This window comes from Capsicum annuum, chromosome 2 (genome assembly GCF_002878395.1).
Source record: "Capsicum annuum cultivar UCD-10X-F1 chromosome 2, UCD10Xv1.1, whole genome shotgun sequence".
In the NCBI taxonomy this organism is placed as follows: Eukaryota; Viridiplantae; Streptophyta; class Magnoliopsida; order Solanales; family Solanaceae; genus Capsicum; species Capsicum annuum.
Genome location: NC_061112.1, coordinates 89486009 through 89511322, shown reverse-complemented (window position 1 = coordinate 89511322; position 25314 = coordinate 89486009).

The window sequence follows — 25314 nt, the reverse complement described above, 5'->3', positions numbered from 1 at the left end:
GGTGGAGTGTGAGTGCACCAACTGACTGATGGATATCAGATCACTCTTTATGGTGGTAACACTAGAGTTGGTATCCTCCACTCCCTTCCACAACTTAGCCATCATGTCCTTCATGGATATCTTTTCACAATTTATTGAAACAACCTCACGATTTCTAAGAGAAACATATAGCCTGCTCCTGTCATTGTTATTCCTCTAATTTTCTTGCTCCCTATATTTATAACTAGGCTTATCATAGTAAGTCCAACCTTTATTCCCTTGGAAATTGACTCAAAAATATTATTAACATAGTTAGCCTCTTCATCTGCATCACCCTCACTTCTATCCTGAGATCCCACAGTTTTCACCTTTTCAGTCTTACTTGATAGCAAGTGCTTGGTTAGTAAGTCCATCTGTGTTTTAAGGTGAGCCATGTCTTATTCACTCTCCTCTTCTCTTTTGCATTGTTTCACAGTAATACCTACAGAAGTAGTAGGGCTGGCCACCATATAGTCTCTAGTATGCCATGCCCGACTTTGTTTGGTCATTTTGTCCAGCATCTCTGAAGCCTCTGGCAATGTAAGATTAATGAATGAACAACCACCTTCATTGTCTACAATTGGCTTTGTAACGGAGTTAAGAGTCCTATACAAAGTCTCCAGTAAATATATGGATGTCATGTTATTGTTCGGACACTGTGTCAGCTTCTTCTTGAATCTTTCCTAGGTTTTATGCAAGGCTTCATTCAGGAGCTGCCTACAGTTGGTGATCTCGTCCCTCAACTATTCAATCGTGGAAGGCGGAAAGAATCTTTTTAGCAAAGCTCCTTTCAACTGCCTCTAGTTATTTATAGAATCACGTGTCAGCTTATTTAGCCACAATGTTGCCTCCCTAGACAGAGACAACGGAAACAATCTCAACGTCGAATTCTGGCCCACTCTTGGGTTATGAAAAGATTTGTAGATGGTGACAAAATTCACCACATGCAAGTTTGGGTCATCCCCAGGAAGGCCACCAAACAAACCCTTCAGATTTACGAGTTGAATCATAGTACTCATAATGTTGAATTTTGCCCCAGGTGCCAATGGTTGAGGAATAATTGTAATCGTTGTACTTGGTCCGTCCATTCCATTATCATCATCATTTAGATCATACTGGACCGGATGGTACTCTTACCTTTCTTAAAACGGACAAATCCTGTTAACATTACGCCGTACTGGTGCAGCTATTTGCTCTACACACCTTGGGTTACCAGGATTCAACAACTCCTCATCTCCCAAATCTTCGTCCTTAGGATTTGGATGTCGTGCTTGTTGCTCGATATTTTGCACATTTACTAGAGCTCTAGCTAAGGGTGCCAATCGTCAGCCTCTTGCTGTTCTGCCATTCTTCCAATTCGTTGCAGTTTCAAATTAGGTGGTAATAATGGTTATCCAGAACTTCTGGTTCTTGGCATACACTATAAAGATCATGTAAATAAAAAACAACAGTAAATAAATGTAAAACTAGGAAACTTGACTAACAGTCAATTAGCGCACACAAACTTCAGTTTTCAACCGTATTCCCCGGTAACGGTGCCATTTTTTATAATGGTCAAGCTATACCTCTCAATGAGAATGTAAGCGATCGTTGTCAATATAAAATCCAACTAGGTTGGGGTCGAATCCCGCAGGAAATATGGTGTGAACATAAGTTGTTTGCAATTTAATAAACTGATAGTTGGATGTTTCCAAAAAGAGGGGGGTTTAGTTAACAAGTAATTTTTGGTCACTTTAATTTAAATGTTTGTAATCAAGAGTTTATGAAGAATCAGAATTATGTTCACTAGGGGTTTTGGTACTTGACAGGTGCTACTAGTGGTTCAAGATTTTTACGGTAGGTAGGACAACAAGTTATCTTCGACGAAGTTATAATTAAATGTCTCTCGAGCTACTTAAGCATTTAATTACCTAATCCTCTTGGACTTTGGGAATTTATATTCACTGCCAGATTTTACCTCAGGTTAACCAACCTTGTTATAACGCAAATTATTAAACAGAAGTTTAGTGTTTCCAAGTCCCTGTTGATAATTTACTTCCCACTATATTTGATTTATTTCTCAAGAAAATCAAAGCAGGTGTTATCTATCATTTTTAACAAACAGAAAATAATAAAAAAATTAGAATTATCAAGGAGTCCTACCACCTTTCGAATCTTGAACACTCAACACCTTATCAAGACCTACCCCTAGATCCCATAATTCAAGTTAAAGGAATTTAGTTGATCATGATGTAATAATCAAAGCAACTAGATGAATTCATGCTTTGAAAGATGAAATTACCAAAAGATGACTAGAAACTAGACATTATCCGATTAAATCACCAAAGAAAATCCCAAAATAATGAAGATAGTCTCTTTAAATTAATTCCTTTCTCAAGTCGAAAGAAGAGGGAGAAAATATCAAAGTATCGTGTCTCAAAAATCAAGGTTCGGAACGCTTAAGAAAACCCTAAACAAGGCTTTAAATAGTTCACCCTAATTATAGAAACAAAATAATAAAATTCAGAAATTCCTCGGATTAGGTGACGCCTTTTGTGATAGCCTATCTAGAGGCTGATGATTTATCACAAATGTCTTCAACTTCCTTTATATTTTTGTTACTTGCTGCCTAACACTGATGAGAAATGGTGATGACCTATCAGATCCTTGATAACCTATAATAAATGTCGTCAAGGCTTATCCTCAGCTCTCATGTTCTGCCTTAGGCTGACGGTAATCTTCATGACTTATCAGCTCCTTGACGTCCTATCACAAAATGTCATCATAGCTTTTAACTTAGGCCAATTCTTTGTCTACTGCTGACAATGAAGTTGATAGCTTATCACCGAGTTGACGACTTATCACAAATGTCATAACCTTAAAAAAAGTTTGGAATCGAAATAACGCAATATCATAAGCAAACAAACAATTGCATATCTTAGCAATAATCATTCAGATGACAAAAAAAATAAAAAAAAAATACTTGGCCTTTTTATTATAAATATATATCTCAAATTACTTATCCACTTATTAAATTAAGATAAAATTAAGTGGTGTTTGGATGAGCTTATAGCTTTTGGCTTATAAATCAAAATCCATAAGTTAGATATTCTAACTTATAACGTTCAATTTGTTTTTATTTAAAGATAAATTCTTAAAAGTACCTTTTTATTTTACCCAAACACTTTTTTTAAAAAAAAATTAAATGATATTAGTCCATGAGACACAACCCAAACCAACTCTTGAGGCATCGCAATATAAAATAAAGTCGTTTGTATCATCAAGTTATGCTAGTACTGAGGCTGAAGTGAGTCGAGTCTTCAACTCTTGAAAACTCCACGTAGGAATCTGACCACAGGAACTTAACTTTATTTTGGGTCAATCTAGACATAGGAGATGCAATGGACGAGAAACATTCAACAAAACGGCAATAATAGCCTACTAGACCCAAGAAACTCCTAATGTCTGTCGGAGAGATAGGTCTAGGCCAATTTCTTATGGCTTTTATATTTTGGGGATCAACTCTAATGCCATCGGCGGAAACAATATGATCGAGAAAGGCTACTAATCTTAGCAAAAATTCACACTTGCTATATTTGGCGAACAATCGATGATCTCTAAGAGTTTACAAGACAACTTTAAGATGATCTACATGGTCATCCTCACTACGGGAGTACAAAAGGATGTCATCTATGAATACTATAACAAATAGTCTTCATAAATTTTGAACACCCGATTCATGAGGTCCATGAAAGCTGTTGGGGTATTGGTTAGCTCGAAAGACATGACTAGAAACTCAAAATGACCATAACGGGTTCTAAAAGTTGTTTTTTGAATATCACATTCCCTTACTTTAAGCTGATGATAGCCAGATCTAAGGTCTATCTTTGATAAATAACTTGCACCTTGCAATTGATCAAAAAGGTCATCAATTCTAGGAAGAGGATATTTGTTCTTGACTGTAACTTTATTCAACCAATGATAGTCGATGTACATGCGCAAGGAACCATCTTTCTTTCATACGAATAGGATGGGAGCGCCCTAAGGAGAAACACTAGGCCTTATGAAGCCTTTATCTAGAAAATATTTGAATTGCTCCTTCAACTTCTGAAATTCTGCGGGAGCCATACAATAAGGAGGTATACAAATAGGCTGAGTATCTGGGAGAAGGTCAATACCAAATTCTATTTCCCTATCGAGAGGTACCCCTAGGAGATCTTCTGGAAAAATATCAGAAAACTCATTGACCACTTGGACCGACTGAATGTTAGATATGAAATGACTCTTAGGTGACAATAAATTAACTGACAACTCAAAGATTGGTTCATCTAGAAACTGAAACATCACTCGAGTACAAAAATCTATAAAAGCATAATAGGAATGAAGCCAATCCATATCAAAAAAATATCAAAATCAACCATTTCTAACTCAATCAAGTCTGATAACATTAACTTATGACGGACAATGATAGGATAGTTTTTATAAATTTGTTTAGCAACAACTGAATCACCTACTGGGTAGAAACCAATAAATTCTCAAGGATTCAGAACTTATCTCAAAATTTACTACAACTAATGGGGTCACATAATAGAAACTCAACCCAGGGCCTAACAACACATAAATATCAAAATAAAATATATGAATCATACCAGTCCCAACAACGAGTGAATCATCCTTGTAATACCCCTAAAAATCCAAACCAGTATTAGAGCCATGTGCCAAGATCATGCATAGTACATCATGGTTTTTTTATAGTTTTATGAGTAAGTTAGATGTATATTAAGGCTTCAAATAACTCGCAGCTATCAGACGAATCAAAATATTCCTTACCGATTGAATTCTTGAGAAGGATATTGATATAGTCAACTTCAAATGAGAATATCTCTCATTATACTTGGAATTTTTGAGATCATGACCTATAAACAGATATATAATTGAATTATATTTCCAACGATACTAATTTCGCCTAAATCTGATATCGGAGTAAAGAGTAATTCCTATTTTACTCCAGCATGTCAGGCTAGAAATAGTGTGACGATATTCGTGTTAGCTTACCACATTTGTGATGCCCTACCATGAAGGTCATCGGTCTTAGGCAGAATCTAGCTCCTATGTGACAACATTCGTGGTAGCTTACCACATTTGTGATGCCCTACCACGAAGGTCGTCAGCCTTAGGCAGAAACCAGCTCCTAAATGACGACATTCGTGGTAGCTTACCACATTTGTGATGCCCTACCACGAAGGTCGTCAGACTTAGATAGAAACCATCAATTCCAGCTCTTGTGTGACGATATTTTTGATGGCTTACCATATTTTTGACGCCTTGTCACAAATTTTTTCAGCTATTACTTTTAGCAACTGGAAATTTATTTCATAAGGGTATTTTGTTCTTTTTCTTTCACTTCCCATGACTGATAACCCTCGAGAAACGTATTATCTTCCATTATCTTTAGTTAAAACATCTCAAAAAGATCTCTCATACACTTTCAACCAGAAGATTAGGGTTTCCTCTCAAGATCATCTCCTCAGGAACAAGAACATTCTTTCCCAAAGGGGTTAAATCCTAGTCAAGAAAAATCAAGGGCAAGTCTAAGGATTTCTTCAGGAACCTTCAGAAACATTAGATCTCTTTCAAAATCAAGCTTTAAGGTATGCGTAGTATTTATCTATGGTTTCAATTCATTCATAGACTTCAAAAACCATGCTTTTAAATGTTATTTTGTAAACTTTTATGGTTATATAAGCATGTACACATTGATGATTATTGTTCAAGTTTCAAGATGATATCTAAGGATGTTTTTCATGGAATATATGTGATTGCTGGTTAAAATTCATGAACTTTGGGTGGGTTGAACTAATGAAGGTATGAAATCCACCTATGCCTTAAAGAATGCATGTAAGATGTTTGATAAAATTCCTAGGTTGTTAGAAGTTCATATTTACATAATTTCATGATATCTAAATGACAAGTTCATGTTAGCAATACACTTCAATATGATTGTCCAAGCTATTTATGTATTCTGATGGTGATGGCATGAAATATGTATGATGATGAAAATATGAATTTTGTGTACAAATTATATCCATGCTTTCCCTACCATGTTTGTGGTGTTGATTAAATACATGAAGTATATTATCCCCTACTTGTGATATAGCGAATTGTGGAATCCAATATTGTGATCAAGTCATGTCATGTGTGTTAGTTTTATTCTATCAAGTCCTAGGGGCATTCGTACCCAGAAAATATAGTTGTGTTCCTAGAGCCATGTCATGTTGCCACAATAATCTCAGTCAAGCTATAATCTAGTGAACTCAGTCAGTCATGTGACTTAGGAAACCTTAGAAATCTCATGATCCTAGTTAACTCTCAGATAATTGTACTATTCTGTCAGTCAATGGAAGTCAGTTAATCTGTCTATGTACATCAGTTGAATCATGTTTACTCTCTGTATATAGGAGTAGGAGTTAGCACCGAGTGAACCAAAGGATGGGAACTCAAATGTATATGAGGGTGTGATTCTTAGCAGTCATCATTGCATTTTAGAACTATGTAGCCAGGATAGGTTGAGACATCGTAGCCTATTATATGAGGGTAGATGAGGTATCTTAACCTGTTATATAAGGGTTCCCACCATTCTCACTAGATTTACCTGTTATATGAAGGTTGCTTGCATGTTTTCCTTACTAGTGGCGCGGTATTGACACCCTTCCAGTCAGGGCAGAGATTGGACCCCATCTTAGCCGTAATGGCATATATGGGGCATGTCGGTTAAACAACTACGTCCCACAGTTTCAGTATCAGTCTCAGTAAAAGAACTCAGACAGTTCTTTATATATCAATATACTAGGACTGTTAGATATGGTCAAATTCAGTTATAGAACGGAACTTAGAGAGTTCAACCAGAGTTAGAGCTATCAGATACAGTCATCCATGTTATCAGAACTATGGTTTCGGTCATGTATTAGCGTATAGATTTAGCCATCACGTACTTATGATCTTAGTTACTATGTATGTATGTTTGTACTCTTATGTTCATATCAGTCAGTGAATAGTATTATTCAGGCATGTAAACCTTTTGCATTAGACTACCTCACTCGTATACTCAATACTCAAGTTGTACTAACATATTTGCGCTATGGTGCTTTATTTTTATGTTACACAATAGGTTGAGACGCATGAGTCCCATACCAGCAGTAGCAGTAGCAGTCACATTCAGCATACAGAGTTGTAGTGAGTCCTCTTTATTTGAGGATGACATTATTTGATTTATTAACTTATTTCTTCAGTTCACTTTTACAGAGTTAGTTGGACATATGTTCCTTGAACTCCTTATTTCAGAAAGTACTTAGAGGCTTTCGGATTTACGCTCAGACGTAGCTTTCTGAGTCAGTTTTCAGTTGTTTGGGGTATTTTTGGCCCATATGGATGTTATATTATTTTAGTTGAACCTTATGGCCTATTGTGCATATTTTATGCATTATTATGTCATGAATTGCAGTATATAGATATATATATATATAAGACATGGGTTAGATTGGGGTCCCTCAGGTCATAAGCACCGTGTAGCATTCTAGTTTAGAAAATCGGGGCGTTACAATCCTACTCCTGATGGGATAGTAAAACTTAAAATTGATTTTGATGTTGACCGCCACCCGTACTGGATGATGCACCCTGAGGAGGGTTTGGGCGACCTAGTGGAACTGGTGCACTGGTAGCCTGAGTTTGGGGACAAATATCTCTCTTTCTCTGCCTAGTATGCAGGCACTCTTTGATTTCATGACCCTCCTGGCTACAAACATAAAAACCTCTTTGACCCCACAAACATTCACCTTCATTATTCTTACCATACTTGGAACATAGGGGATGATTAGGCCTATTACTCATACTATTCAAAGATTTGGACATAGAAGGTGTACCCTACTATTCCTACCTATTTCTGGGTGTAGGATCACTGGCTAAATAAGGTGCAAGCATAGATGAACGATTGTGAAACTACAAACAATTTCCTCCTCTAGACCTACTCTGACCAAGATCAAACTGCCCTGTTCTAGCCTTCTTATTTTCTCTCTCTCTTTCCTTCCCCTTTTCTACCTCAATCTGATGGGTATGGATCATCAATCTAGGAAGATCCATCTCTCCAATAACCATAGCATTCCTACACTCCTTAACTATCAACCCTGACACACCAGTCATAAACTTACTCATGCTTGACCTAGGGTCATCTATCTAATCAGGGGCATACTTAGATAACTAGTTGAACTTAAGGCAATATTCTTTCATAGTTATTGAGCCTTGCTTCAATTTCATGAACTCTTCTATCTTAGCTTCCCTTACATAACATAGGAAGAATCTGTCTAAGAACGCATCCTAAAATATCTGCCAAGTCGTGGAAGCTGCATTCTCCCCTCTACATTTCTTCCGCATCACCACCCAATCATACGCAATATCTATCAGCCTATAGGATAATAATTCTAAACTATCTTCTTCAAAAATATGCATAATTCAGGTGATTTTTTTCACCTGATCAAGATAAAACTGTGGGTCTTCACTTACTTTTGACCCATAGGATTCTGGCGGATTCATCCTAAAAAATGTCAGATTTTGGCTACAGCTATATCCCCATCCTACTGAGGTGGGACTGCATCCTAATGGTTACCCTAAATATTAGATGTCATTGCTTGGGATAGTGCCTGAAAGGCAGCCCAAAACTCTGCATGTGACACATTCTCATCCAAAGGATCTGTGGGCTGAGGTGGTTGGTTATCATTTCTGAAGGTGTTAGCTCGATGAGGAGGCATTTCCTATCACATGAAAGCACGAGTTAAAAGTAGATAGAGATAATGAATCCACGATAGATCATGAAAGAAGAGATGATTTCCTAAAATGCTCCATAGCCTCTTGCTCATAGATATGGCACGCTTCATACCGATAATCAAGACTCTATGTAACGCAGTTTGTTTGACCTCCTAGGACTCTCTAAAACTTAGTCTCTGATACCAAGTTTGTAACACCCCAAAATTTAGTTCCTGAGATGCCACGTGGTGCTATGAACTACAAGTAGTCCTGAGCTAACCCTAGTTGTCTTTTCTAAATCTAAACCTCAAAAAAAAGGAAAATATAAATAATAGATTATAATATATGCAGAAAAGTTGTGTGAATCATCTAGGTAAATCTAAATCATACTAATCTTAAAAGTCTGATAAAGCAAATTCTGAAAATCTAAATACTAAATCAAAGGTCTAAATCTGAATCTAGTAGTCCGACAAGCCTCTACTATCTGAATCTAGAGAGTCACTGGGACAGGCCTCAGCTGACTCAACTATCTAAAATAAATAAAGGAACAACTACTAATAAACTGGAAATCTGAATAACTAAGCCCTCGAACTATGAGGACTCACCAACTGCAGAGATGTAGATAAGATGCTCGAATATCACTCACGCTGTTGAGACTGAGCACCTGAACCTACATTATGAAATAATGTAGCACATAGACATGTATGTGGATCAGTACTTTGAGGATGTACTGAGTGTATGGGGGTGCATGCAATAAGTAAACAATATCATCACAGTTTATAAAATCATGCATGCTAAATGTAAATGACTCACTTAGGCTTGGGTAATCTGAAATTCGAAAGTAAAATCCTGAGTAATAAAGTATGTAATCTAAATATTATGAGTCATCACACTTAGTTCTGAAATCTTTATTTTTGTTCTATTTCTCAAATCACATAGGCTAAGTGAATTTTGAAAACTTATTCTGTATATCTTAAACTTCAAATCACTAAGCTATTTTAAGAGTAGGGGACATCTTTTGGGAGATTCTTCTAACCGGCATACACCATATGAGCATCCATGGAGTCCCACAACTGGCCCCCGTTAGGTAGGGCTGTTCTACCCTTGCCATTAGAATAAAACTTTTATCTAATGTGATCACAATCTGAGTCATCCACACAAAAGTGGGAATAATATGAATCCTACGTTGGCACATAGTTCTGGGGTATGAAACCGTAGTAACCTACCCATCTCAGTGCTAAATACTCTCCCATTCTTATGCTCAAAATCTTAAGAAATCCACTTCAAAACTAGCACATTGTTAAATCTCAAGTTATATGAACAAAGTGGATTCTTTATCTTAGCTTAGGACCAAAAAGTCAAATATTTATCAACAATCTAAGAATAATATTATCTAATGGTGCTTATATCACAAATAATCTTAAATTAGAAATCTTAATTAGGGCATAATTACCCATGCAACAATCTCATGTTAAAACATCTAAAAATTCATGCTTGATAATGTAAACACTTATAATTCATCATAAAATCTGGAAATTTCAACAATATTCATGGAAATAAAAATATAATCATGTAATTCAACTTCTAAATCATGGGAAATCTCATAATCTTGCAAAAATTGATAATGAGTATAAACCCAAACTTGAATTTCATGAAAAATCATATAAGCTGCAATAAATTTGTAATTAAAATAAATTTGTGGGCACAAGGATGAAAGAATTATCCTTGTTGAAACCCCACATACCTTGTTGGATGATCTTGATACTAGAACTTAAATCTTGGATCTTTATTGATGTTTTGTAGATGACTTCTTAAAGCTCTTGAATTGGGAATTCTCAATCATGAATTGTCTTGGAGGATTAATGGAGGAATTTTGGATTTTTTGGGGAGGAAGTTTGATGAACTAGGGTTTACTTTTTAGAGAAGAGTGATGAAATAAGCATAAAGTGCCTTAGTATATGATTAGTGAGGAATTTTGGACACATTGGGTCCCCGAGGATTGACCAAAATACCCCCTTTAAACTTATATACAAAATCAAAAAACGTACATTTTCTCGATCTGGATGGCCACCACGACGCGCCACTATCGTGGTGGCTCACTGGAAATCGATGAATAGAAAATGGACAGACTTCGTGATATGGAGACATCGTGGTTCCCTAATTGAATGCCATTTTGGCACATGGCGCAACACGTCATTATCGCGTTGGACCTTTGAAAATTGACAAACGGGAAGTTGATCCTCTCCGCGACATGCCAAATCGTAGAGAGCCACTGGAATGGGACAATTCGGAATTTACACCATTTCGTGATGCACTAAGGGTCAAAATGATGGTGTTTTCCGACTGGAACTTAAAATAGCCATAAATTCTTTCCCGGTTATTGGATTTAGGCGAATCTTATATCATTGGAAAGTTAATTCAATTTCCTATGCATTGCTAAGTCTAAATCTAAAGAATTCCACATAGATTAAATATTATTTGTTTGGGAATTTATCCCTTAAGATTCTATTGACGTATTTAAGCTAGGAAAAATCACGGGGTATTACAACTAGGCCTGATGAAACCATTATATAATAGGTCTTTCAACTGGTTTTTCAATTCCTTAAGCTTATCTGGAGTCATTCTGTAAGGTGGAATTTAAATAGGTCAGGTATCTGAGAGGAGATCTATTTCAAAGTCAATTTCTCTTTCAGGAGGAAATCTAGGTAGATCTTTAAGAAATACATCTGGAAACTAATTTACTACTGGAACTGACTTAAAACTCTGAGTTTCAAACTTGAGTCCTTGACTCAAACATGATGGTAAATACAACCTTTAAAAATCATTTTCCTCTCCTTAAGGTAGGATAAAAATTAAACTATAGGCGTTGAGGTACTACCCATCAATTCAAGTATGTGCTCATCAGGAAACCAAAATTGGATGGTTTTATTTTTACAATCAACTGAGGTATAATGCAAATGATGTCAATCCATGTCGAGAAAGACAAAGAAATCAGTCATATCTATATCTATAAGATATCCTAAGGAAACTTTTGGGGACACTATAACTGGAAAATTTTTGTATACTTGCCTGGCTATAATGGAACCACCCACTGGAGTAGATACTGAGAAGGATTCTGTTAGTATGTCAGGACTGACACCAAAATCTACGGCTATAAAGGAGTCACAAAGGAAAGTAAAGCTATGGGGTCTAATAATATATAAACATGAAGGTGGAAGAATTGTAACGTACTAGTAGCCACACCAGGAGAACTTTCCTGATACTGTTAAGTATGAAGGGCATAGAGTCAATTCTGATGATGTCCACTGGTGGCACTAAAGGTGAAACCCTGTTTAGCTGGGTAACCTACTAGGTCTGAAGATAAATTAGACTAATACACTTGACGATCTGGCCAGATGTTGGACACTTTTTAATTCTATACCCTAACTTTACACACCCAAAACATGCATTACTTCCGGCCATACACTTACCTTTATGGTTCTTACCATATCTCCTAAAGACTGGGTTGGTGCAGCCACAATTAACACTACCTTGGAACTTAGAGCCTGGTGCTCTATCCCTACTGTCTTGTCTAAACTTAGTCACAGGAGCGCTAGAAAAATACTAGGCTGATGCTAAAATATCTGGAGGGATTAAGAACAATTCCCACTATCTGACTTCTATTGAGGGAAGTTGAAACTACTAATTCTAGACCTCTTAATCTCCCTTACTTTTTATTTGAGCTTTTCTCTCTCAATCTGTTAAGCATGAACTATCATCCTAGGGAGATTTATCTTTTTAATCAACATATTTGTTCTACACTCTTCTACTACCTCTTTAGAAACTCCTAACACAAACTTACTCATTTTGGACCTGAGATCAGCCACCTTAGTCGGAGCATACCTTGACAACTAGGCAACATTGAGTGATCACTCCTTAACACTCATGTTTCCTTACTTTAGATTAATGAACTCTTGCACCTTGGACTCCTTCAACTAGAGTGGAGAGAACCTATCCTAAAAAGCAGTAGCAAATTAATCTACTCTATAAGCCCTACATTGGTACCTCTCTCCTCCTTCCACTACATAACCCAAGTATGAGTTATCCCTTGTAACTGGTAAGCAGCTAAATTAGCACTTTCACTGTAAGTGACACCCATATTATCCATCCCCTTTTATGCATAGTCCAAAAACTCTTATGGATCCTACTCAAACTTTGATCCAGAGAACACTGGTGGATTCATCTAAGTAAAGTCTTGGATCCTCATTGCTACCGTATTAAGTATGGGGTTGGCTGGAGAAATAGCCTGCTGATAATTATGAGAGGTCATGAATTGGGATTATATATTAAGAGCAACCCTAAATTTGACATAAGAGACCTGCTCATTAAGAGGGTCTTCGAGAATAGGTAGGGCAGCCTGGTCACTATTTATCCTAAATGATAAAGAATGAGTTAGAAAGAGAAATTTTAATGGAGCTCATGTCACATCGCAAGACATGAATACAAAAGAAAGGGAACTTTTCCTAAAATATCCCATTGCCTCTTTCCTATAAGTGTGGCACGCTTCATACCCTTGCACCAAACTCTACTAACATGGCTTTCAGACACCCTAGGAAACTTTAAAAACCTTAGGCTCTGATACCAAGTTTTTCATGACCTGTGGCTACCCCCAATCATAATACGAAACTCAAAGCCACAAGTGACCCTAAGTTAACCCATGATTTGGTATCTATTGTGAGCACTAAATAAAATAATAATAAAACATCATATGCAAAAGCTAAACTGATGAAAACTCTAATAAGATATAATAGTCAATGTGTCTAAACATCTGATAAAAATAGGAAACAAGTCTGGCTATTTGAAAGCCTCTAAAGCATAAGGAGTTGATGGGACAACCCTCAAACTATCCCTGTCTTGCTTAAATAAAACAAAATACTAAAAGTAATTATGGATAACTTGCCCTCGAAGGATAAGGACTCACCATACCTGTTGTTGAGTGGCACACAAACTTTCTAAGTACGGTCAGGGAACTGAGCGTCCAAACCAATATTGTGAAAATAATATAGCATAAATGAGATTATATGGTCAGTACTTTTAATGTAATGGTACGCAAGATAGTGACTAACTAAAATATGTATGTACACTGAGCATGAATACATGAACATGTAAAATCAATACAGACCAAAATAGCTTGTGCTGAAATAATTTGTAAAATTAAATAACTGAATGACTAATAAAATGAACTCTTCATAAAGTAATTATGTACTAAATATTTAAATAAAATAGTGGGAGCTAACATTTAACCAACATTCTCCAATATGAGATAATTGAGTTCTAACCTATAATCCTAATTGGAAGGGTATCTATACCTTGGCACAAGTACTGATACTAGCTATGTGGATCCACTACATTGGTGGCTCAAAGGACTGGGGAGTCACCCTAATTTGGCAGGTGCCCCTGAGAGAGTATCAAACCAATACTGGTAGGAAGATCTCTCATAACCTACACTGGCTATGATGTTCTGGAATTTAGGAACTGCTACTAAAGGTCTCACCCTGGTCTAGCAAGTCAGCCCACATCCTTAGGTTCTCTCAGTGCTAAGTTATACTCCCAACTGAACTGTGACTGATACTGATAAAGTTTTAATATGATTTAGGCTGATAAATTCTCAACATGATAATAATCTAAATATAACAACATACACATTATCTGAAAGAATTGTAACTTGGAAACTTGGAATATGCATGACTATCTACGTATCGGGTGTTCATAACCCGCCAGCATTATCTATTAAAAATACTCTTGTCACTTATTAAACAACTCATGGTATGGGAAAGTCATGAGTAAAAATGAAAACACAACTATCATGAGGGAACATATTTTCATAGTTTAGAATCAAGAAAATTGAGGGAAAATTTATAAGATTCATAATCTTTATGAAATTTCACCAATTAGGGAAAAGGGTTTATACTTGTAAAATAGGAAATTCTTGGGATTGAATGGATGGAAGGTACCCAATGATGAGTTTTCCGCATACCTTAATTAAAATCTTGGATGAAACCCTTGGGATTGGTCTTGTTCTGAGAACCCTCACTTGCTCTTAAGGGGGTAAGAAAACTGCCACTCTTGATTTCTTGAGTGAAATCGATGATTATGTCATGAATTTGGGGCTTTGGGTCTTCTATACTACCCCTTGAAAATCTAAAATGACATGGTTTTGGCTTTTAAGAGAGTAGGAAAAGACATAAAATCCCATGGAAAATCATATAGTAAAACACGTTCATTGTAATTACCACACAGCTCACTTCTCATTATGACTGTTATGAGTCTTGGTCTGAGTTGCAACTTCTGATCTTAGGATTTTTGTATGACTATGACTTGCCACCTAACAACCCATTTTGACTAACTACATGTTATTGGGTGAAATTGTAGTCTGAGGCTTGATTCTTGGATGAACACTAATGGTACTACATGTCCCACCCAATGAGTCGTAATGTCTGATTATGAATCATGGAGTAGAGTCATGGTCACTAGGCTGATACTTGGGGCTTCACTAGAATGACTATGACTCACTCGTGATGACTCATTAAGAGTAGTTAAGACTTGTTTCTTGTGTCGTATCCATGGGAGTGTACCAGGTCCTTATAGAAAACCTTCTACAACTCTTTGCGATGACATAGGATTAAGACGACACTTGAAGCATTTGAAAGATTATTTCATAGCCTATCTCTTAAGAGGTCTAGAACTTTCAAATTTGGGGTATTACAATTTATAAGTAAAGACTTACAATAATAATCAAATAGTAAGTATAGTCTCAAATATAGATAAAACATCAATAACCATCCCACAACCTAGAAGTGTTGGTGCAAGAGCCAGCAACCAAAAAGAATACAAGTATTGTAATAGTCAGTATACACCAGTCTCGAATAAATAAAGACTAGACATAAAAAGTAGAAAGAAAAAGGGAAAATCTGACTTTGAAAGCTCACCTTATCTCTAAATCAATTCAACATAATCTCAGCATTAATATCTACCACTATTTCTCGAATCTTCTCCAAAAAGGCACATAAGTGTAGTATGAGTACCAAATCCATAGGTACTCAGTAGGAATCATCAGCTGACTGAGTTAAATCATAATATAAGTACAATATAGATGCAAGATAAATAAACTAAATCACAACAAAAGGGAAAACCTAGAAATAAGCTATAATATTGTGGATAAATAACCAAAATAGTTATAATATGAAAGAAAGCATAATAAATACTGCAAGACTAGCCCCTAAACGCCAATATGTATGGAAAAGTAAATAACCCGATGCAGGCCCCCCTAATCTCAAAGAGTACAATCAAGAAACTAAAAAAATAAGAATTCCATAAATTTATAAATATTAAGCTATAATCATGAATTTGTCCATTCCAAAGCATACCTTAAATAACCTCTCAATATCAAACTTGAATCAAAAGTCATATCATCATCATCATCATTATTTATTAGACTTGAACCAAATCTCATGTTATCAATTGCTGGACTTGAATTGAAACATAGTATCAATAAATCGTCAGACTTGAACAGGCACTCCTATCAACTTACTAGTACCAAATTAACATAAGAATTAAAAACCTAGTCTCTAAAGACACTAAAGTATACAATTGAAGGTTATAATATACCCATTATGTCTACAAGGAACTAACAAGATTCTTAGCCTAAGGTGGGTTGGAGGGGTCCTCTTCTAATCCTCAAAATCTGTCCTAAAGCAAAATCTACTCTAGACTAGTCTAAGGTATCTAAATTTACCTCTAAATGTTAAATAAGACATAATTAGCCCTAAGATAGAAATTCTACCCTAATCATGAGTAACAAAGTCTATTACGCTGAATTTATGATTTCAAAACATTCTAAATAGTCCAAATAATATTAATTGTACCAGTTATACCTCTAAAATCTAATTTCTTCTAATATCTAGCATAATATCATAAATATACTACAAATTATCTCAAGCTATGAGGAAGGTAAACCTAACCTACCTGGATGCCGAAAAAAACCCAAAGAAAATTGCTAAACTGTCAATTTCGCTTTTTGAAAGCTTTTGTAATATGCCACACTATCAAAATCATAATATACTTATCAAAACAAGAACAATGATACCCCTATTTCACTTTTGTGCTTCAGATCCTAAATTATGTAAAAGAAATACACGGGGCGCATTTGAACAATCACACTTTTAAAACCAAAAATAAGTCCCTCTATGCACAAGGAAAAATTATACACAAAAATGGATAAATTCCGTTCTCAAATAGTGCTACAATCAACTCACCAATATTCTAAGGATTTTAGGAAAATTATGAGTAATTAACCATGGAGTTGATGAAAACTTACCAAGAATTTAGAGAAAAAATGTGTAATCCAAGCTCACAAACTACCCAAAATCACCCACTAATGTTTCTCCTGAGTTTCCACATGTTTTAGGGTTCTACTTTCTTGAAAATGGGAGAAAATGGGCTATGGTTTATTTATTAAACAACAAGTGTCGCTTAATAGAACACTGGACCACTTAAATGGTCACCTTTTTTACGGCCAAGTGTTGCTTTAGCATCATTTCCTGCTTAAACATATACTACTTAAGCGGTCTCCTTGTCTTTTTACTGGTAAAGGCTCTGCTTAAGAGAACCTCGGCTGGGCCATCCTAGCCCCTTAAGCGACCGACTGGCTACTTTAGTGGAACTCCTCTTAAGTGACCCAATGGGCTCTAAGAGACCCAGTAGGTGCTTAAGTGGGTGTACCAGCTGAAGACTGGAATTTTTTGAGTCTCCACCAACCCTTTGGGATTTATTTAAAAGACCATAAATGAAAATGAACTATGCTACGCTATCAAATTTGACTATCTAGAATCAATGGCATTATGGAAATTTCCATTCAAGGTCTTGTCGACACAAAGTAGGTCCCATTCCCACATGCCATTTTTCTCAAGTTTTGTCCCATAGATCGAAATGAGTCCAGAAGCCTTGAGACCTGAACATAGTGTCCACCTAGCCTAAATTGATGTCCCAAAATTGTTGGAACTGTCAAAATTGACATACAAGATCATTTGATAGAATTTTTTATTGTGTAGCCAATTTTAATAAGCAATGACTTCAAACTAGGGTATTGGCTCTAAAGATAAAAAAAATTGCCTTGTAACTGAATTGTCAGCTCCAGCAAGTCATAAGTGACTAGGGAAACTAAAGGGAATCTCTATATAGAAAAAATGAGTGGAAATGCAGAAAATGTCCTGAAGGGTCTTTACAGTACTAAAAATATTGAGCACTCAATGTTTGGAATGTAGGGAATCATGATGTAGCTTGCCAAATGCTTTAGTAAGAATATAATGAGTTTTAATCTACCCTACACCAATTGTTTCTCAGATGATAAGATAATTAATCCAATGTTCTTTGTACTCTCATGGAAGATAGAATTCACAGCAATTCGTATTTCTTTCTTTCTATCACAAAAATTATCAAATGGTTTTTTCACTATCATAGAGATAGCTCTTTGAACAAATTTTGTAATCCATACGACTTATGCAATCAAAGAAGCTAAACTTCTATATTGTGCCACAGTAGAACTTCTTGAAATTGTTTTTTATTTTATGGACTTCTAAGAGATTAGGGAATCACATAAATTCAACAAGTACCTCATGGTAGGTTTTATTGTATTGGGACATGATGCCCAATCAGCATCACAATATCCAGTAAGATTCATACTTTTGGTCAATGTCATAGGAAGACCTAAGCCTGGTTTATTCGTGACATATATAATTACTCTCATAGCTATATTCCAGTATTGCATCTTGGGCTTCTACAGGCATTGGATTAAGGTTTGTACAATAGAGGATATGTTTATCCTGTTAGGTACAAAAGCTTCCCTTTAAACCTTTGGTATTGATGTATGTCTGGCAAAGGTTTTCTTTACTTTTATCATCATAATAAATAACCTAATTTCTACTAACTCTGTTTCAGAGATCAGCTCAAGAGCATATCTCCTTTGATTCATCAAAATACCTTTCTTAGACCTACTGAATTCGATTTCATGAAAGAACTTGAGCTTACCTAAATCCTTGATCTTGAAACCATTATGCAACATAGTCCTAGTTTCTTGTATCAAATAAGAATCATTCCTAGTGATGACCAACTCATCAACATATACTAAGATCATGACCACACTATCTTCTTTTCTCATGGTGAAAAGTAAATAGTCCAATAGACTTTGTCTATACCCAGAATTTAGTAAAGTTTTAGTGAGTTTAGACTTCTACTGCCTAGTGGCTTATTTAAGTCCATAAAGAATCTTAATAAGCTTGAAAATAGTACCTTAATCCCCCTGAATAGGCAATTCGTTAGGTTTTTCCATGAATACTTCTTCAAATAAATCATTATATAAGAAGGCATTGTAGAGATCCATTTGATAAATGATCCAATTCTCGTCTTCTACAAGTGCAATAATTGTTCTGACTATCACCATTTTTATTAATGGGGAAAATGTCTTGTGATAACCAATCCCAACAGTTTGGTTGTACCCTTTAGCCACTAGTCTAGCATTGTACCTTTACATGGTGCCATCTACTTTGTATGTAATCTTGAATACCCATTTGTATCCTATAGCAGACTTCTCTTTTGGTAATGGCATAATTTTGCAAGTCCCATTATCTTGCAGTGCTTGAAGTTCCTATTGCATAAGTTGTATCCACTTCTCATCCTTACCTGCTTCCTCATAATACATAGGCTTAAAGATGACTGAAATATTACTCAGATATGCCTGATAAAATGGTGAACGATGATCATAAAGAATTACATTAATTAGAGAATGCCTTGTCTTTTTCCATAATTGGTAACAAAATCTTAATTCTAAATAAGAGGATAAACTCATGTAGTAAACCTCCTTGGCTCTACTGCAGATACCTGTGTAGGACCTTCATTTGTAGGAATATTATTTGGAATGTCTTTATCTTGTTCAATTTGTTCATCAGGAGTAAGATCTTCAGTAGGATTTACATCAACACCAGATGTCACATATTCTTCAACAATAGGTGTTGATGTTGCAACACTATTATGTGAAAATTGCTCTGTTGGTAACAGAGATAGCACAGATTATGAAGGGCTATAAAAGTGATCCTTTATAAATAGTAGTATGGGTAGATGTTTCTTCTTCATGCCAACAAATAGGAAAACCTTATCCCTGAATACCACATCTCTATTTATAATAAATTTTCTATCAATCAGATCATATAAAAATTAACCACTTTTATTTCTAGAACACCTCATCAAAATACATGAACTAGCTCAAGGTGAGAATTTGCCATATTTCATAAGTTTAGTTGCATAACACAAACAACCTATAGCTATCAAATGAGTCAAGGTTAGGGAATAATCAGAAAAAACTTCATATGGATACTTCTCATGCAATACTATAGTAGGTAATATATTTATCAAGTATACATCAGACACAACGTAGTCACGTCAGAATCTAATTGGGATATTACATAAAATCTAATAGCTCTAGCCACCTCCAAGATGTGCCTGCACTTTCTCTCCACTACTCTATTTTGTTAATGAGTGTATGGACAACTGTTTTGATGTATTATCCCCAAACAATCAAATAACACTCTACATTCTTTATTAAGGAATTCACTACCATTGTCGTATCTATGACCTTGACATCATCTAAAAATTGCATTTTTATCATCAACAAGAAGGTTATCAAAATTATAACCACATCTTATTTCAATATGATCAAGAACAACCATGTCATTCTTGAATTATCATCACGAATAGTAAGGAAGAACCTTAAACCATTATGAGTAGGTGCCCTGTGTGGGCCCCTAACATCAATATGAATCAGATCAAAGACTTTACTACTTTTACTGGTACTTAATAGAAATACTAATCTTTTTTGTTTATCCAAGGGACATATTGTACATTCACTACTAGTATTATTAGTTTTTCCCTAGTTTTCAAATAATAGCCATTGAAGAGCCTTTTTTGAAGGATGTCCCAATCTTCTGTGCCACGTACTTTATCTACCTTATTTACATTTATTATCATCAAATTTTCATCTATTGTTCTATTTATTTGTTACTGTGACATATGTTCATTCACTAAGAGGTAAATTCTACCTTTATCCTTACCAATCCCCCTCACTATCCCAGGTGTGAGGTCCTGAAACATGCAGAACTTAGGGAAAAAATTAATTGAACAATGTAGTCTAGTAGGTTGAGACACTGAAAACAAGTAATACTTAAACTCAGGTGCAACTGAAAATAGTTTATACTTAAACTAAGGTACTACTAGCACATCACTTAAAACAGCTTCATCATTTCACTTGCAATTACCAAAATATGTGATTAATGTAGTTTTTCCATTAGGAAAATTAGAATGTTTTGTAGAACCTTCTAGTATTATGGATATAGCAAGCAACATTTCTAGATCATTAGTAAAATTTTGTATGGATCCAAAATCAATTATCCAATGCTTTATGCTATTGGCATTACTTGTCATGGTGTCTATACATGCCATGTTAATTAATGCCTCTTAGATGCTTCTTCTTTATTCAACTACTTTAATATTTGAACTGCATTAGTCTGAAGTAAATGTATGGTGAGATGTGATGGAATGATTAAAACTAGAATTGTATCCATGTCCTTGACTTGAACCCCTAGCTACAACTTCAAAAGGATCTGCAAATTTGACTGCATTGACTATCCTTCTTCCTCCTACACCTGCCTTCTTCTTAAACTTGTAATATAGTGGGTAACTTACCACTCTATATCATATTTCTTGTTTATGTCCTTTTAGTTTACACACTTCACATTGTAAGTTAAAGTTTCCTTTTTAGTTTATAGTTGTAAGAAAGACCCTTACCACTACTAGTATATAAAGATGATGATGGTTCTCCTTTTATATCACTTCCTAAGTAACCAACACTGCTACCTGAGTAAGATCCAAAATTCATCCTTTGGTTGTGAAATGAAGACGGCTTTACTACATATAAGCTTGTGGATGATTCACCTATATCAACTCCAGAGTAAGTCTCAGCTATCATCTTTTGGATTTCATCACACATTGTCATCGAGTATACCTTATTTACTGATGACATAGGTATCATCATCAAAATTTAGATACACGCCTAACTATAAGACTCATTTAGTCCCATCAAAAATACAAACAAATTCATGTACTGCAAATATCCAACATAGACATTTGATTTATCGCAACCATAGTTAGGTGGAGGAACAAGTGTATCAAATTCATCCCACAGCAGTCATAATCTAGTAAAGTAGGTTGAGAAAGACGATGTACCCAAAAAATAGTGCAAATATCTCTATGTAATTGATAGCCTCTAGAGACATCAACTTTGTCGAGCCTCTTCCTTAAATCTACCCAAAATCTGCAGCATTATTTTCTTATATAATTCTACTTATCAATTTCTTTGAAACAAAATTTATGATCTATGACAAAACAAACACGTTGCTTTTTTCCCTAGTTCATCAAAATTGAGGCCATAATCACTCTCCATAAAAGTTTCATAAATGAATCCCAATTTAGTCTAAGCACACAGATGAAGTATCATTGATCTACTCCATAAACAATATTTCTCAACACCTGTGAGATGGATCATAGTCAAAACTAAACCTAGAGTGTCCGACTGATAAAGATAAAGGGGATGATTATGAGTTTTCTCTACATCGTTAAGTGTGTCAATATTCACCATTGATTCTAATAACTGTTGCATTATAGAATGACCTTCACTAGACTAAAAAAATTGAATCTCTGATACCATGACAAAATTCTAGCTAGATATAGGTTAAAATAATGGATAAGAATGAACAAGAAGGAACCCTAACATACTACAGCCAATTAAGAGGAAACTGAGTAGTGAAAATGAATAAATTCATTGAAATTAATGGAATAGTGCAGTATTTATATTACTATAGGTAGACATGTCCCGAGAGTGTATTTTTTACCTATTTACCCTATCCTACCATGTAACCTCAATCATGTAAAAATTTCCCAACTAGAAGACAAAATAACAAACACCTAACAAACCCAATCCCCAATATTCTTTTGGTAACAAAATTAATCACTTCCCTCAATAAAGTTTTGACAACACATCACCACCGCACCCCCACCCCACCTCACCCCCTACCCTACCTCACCCCTACCCCACCTCACCTTTACCTCACTTACCCTTTTCTTTATGTTTCTTTCCTCTTAGGAATATATATAGACATACAATTATCTTCAATAATATAGACACTCCATTGTCACTCTCACAGACTACTCCATCATCCTCTATTTTTGAATTCAATTCACAAAACAACACATCCCACTCACAGATATTCATTCACATACAGAATCCTCATAATACATATACATACACTCACTGATATAGTACATCCATGGGTAACAGTGAAAACCACTTGCTTGAGAACACAACACTCTCACTGGACATAATTTTTTCCATCCATTCACAACTTATGTACATAGAATAATATACACATACTGATATGGATACATAAATACACACACACTAATTGAAGAAAACACAACATTGGAAAGGGTAGAAGAAGATGAATACAATAACACACTCATGCACATCAGAATAGAAAGTTTTTAAGAGAAAAGAGTCGAGGGTTAAATGAAGACCTGATCAGAGAGAAGAGTTAAGAACGATGAAAGAGAGAGTGAATAGCGTAAAATGGTGGTGGGTGGTTGCTGAGAAACCTTGTTGCTTGCCATTTTTCTTTGATTATATCATTACTAGATTGCAAATTCTAGCAATCGAATTCTGCTACTACTAAAAGGGTCAAATCAATTTTGTATCAAAGCTTGGGATAATGGTTCTGTTTATTGAGTTTCTTCGACTCGAGGTCTCCGATTGGGGATTTTATCTTCTTATTTGAATAATATTTGAGTTCAAAAGCTTTAAATTGAGGTTCGATTCTACTCTTTTTCTCTTTTTATTTCGTTAATTTATTTGTTATTATGTTCTTACGATGCAAAGTTCTTGAATATGTGTTTATTATGATCATGTCGAATTGTTACGATTATGTTGAATTTGTTGAATGCATTGGAGTAAGGAAATTGGATGTGTTTTGATCAATGATTTATTAATTTTGATTTGGATGAGAAATCGATATTTTGAAAAATAGAATTAAGGGTGGGAATCGGAAATTGACAAAGGTGAACATTGATTATTTTGATTCATTGATGATCTTTTAATTCAGAATAAGTATTGATGTTTTTAAACACAATAATATCATGATCGGGTGAAATTTGTAGGCAAACGGTAGGCTGAGTAGGCAAATTTAGGAATAAAGATTGGTTGAGTGTTTGAATATGTGCGTGAATGGTTCATTCTACTTTTTCGCACAAAAATTAAAATTGTACTCATTTGCCCAAGGAATGCCCATAGTATCTGTATTGATTTATTTGGAGAATTCCCTGAGAAAGTTGTATTTGAAGACAATGCATGATCAAGGACTGGAATGGCATGCACCGACGCCTCATAGTCACCCTCCAACTCCACAAACATATCAAATCCCTTCTAGGCCCAATGTTTGGTCCAAGTCAAACAATGAGAAGAGGCAAAAGCCTAGGGATAGTTTCACGCTAATTGAAGAATCATATGCTAGTCTGTTCTAGAGATTACTATAATATGGCAAGATCACTCCCCTCTTTGGGTATACTCTTGACCCTGCATTCAAGAAATTTTGAAGAGATAAATAGAAAACATGATTCAAGATAAATTAATTGTGGGGTAGAACGTTGACTGTGGTGAAAGCTCTATTCATGATGATATGAAACTCCTGGCTAAGATGTTAATATCAGCAATGGAGAAGTCACTCCTCTTCTTACCAAGATGGATTGTTGGTAGTTTGTTTTGTTTTCCTTTCTATTTTCCAAATTATCTCAAGGTGTAGTTTGAAATCTATCTTGTTTTGTTTTATTGTCGTTTATGTTTAAACCCTTCTATCTTTTATTTCAACTAAATGAGATGTCCCTTTCTCTTTGTATTTAAAATATGTATTGTTTATTTGTTTTCTTTACACAGTATATTTTATGTTGATTCTAGTGATATGACATGCTAGCACAATTTTCAGCCAGATCTTAAAATTCAGTTTAATGAAACATTGAGTCAGAGGATTAAAGTTAGAAAAAGAGAGCAACTAATAAAATAGATAGAGTGTTGAGGCATTTGGTGATCAAGTTGAAGCCTTCTTTAAAAATCAAGGTAATTATTTTGAGAATTATAAGAATAACTTGGTCATCAATTGAAAGACATATCTGAATTAGGTCAAATAGTGAATGTGTGATCCTATGTCAAAAAGAACAGAAAGAAAATGATCCCCACAAAGTCATGAGTCCTTCAGCATGAGGAATGTGCAACAAAAGTGAAGTGATATGTTGAAAAAAGTGCAAGAGTAGTCATGGACAAATTAAGTTAAAGTTAGTGCTGTATAAATGTAATGAATGATCTCCATCTTTCACTTTTACATTGCATGATAT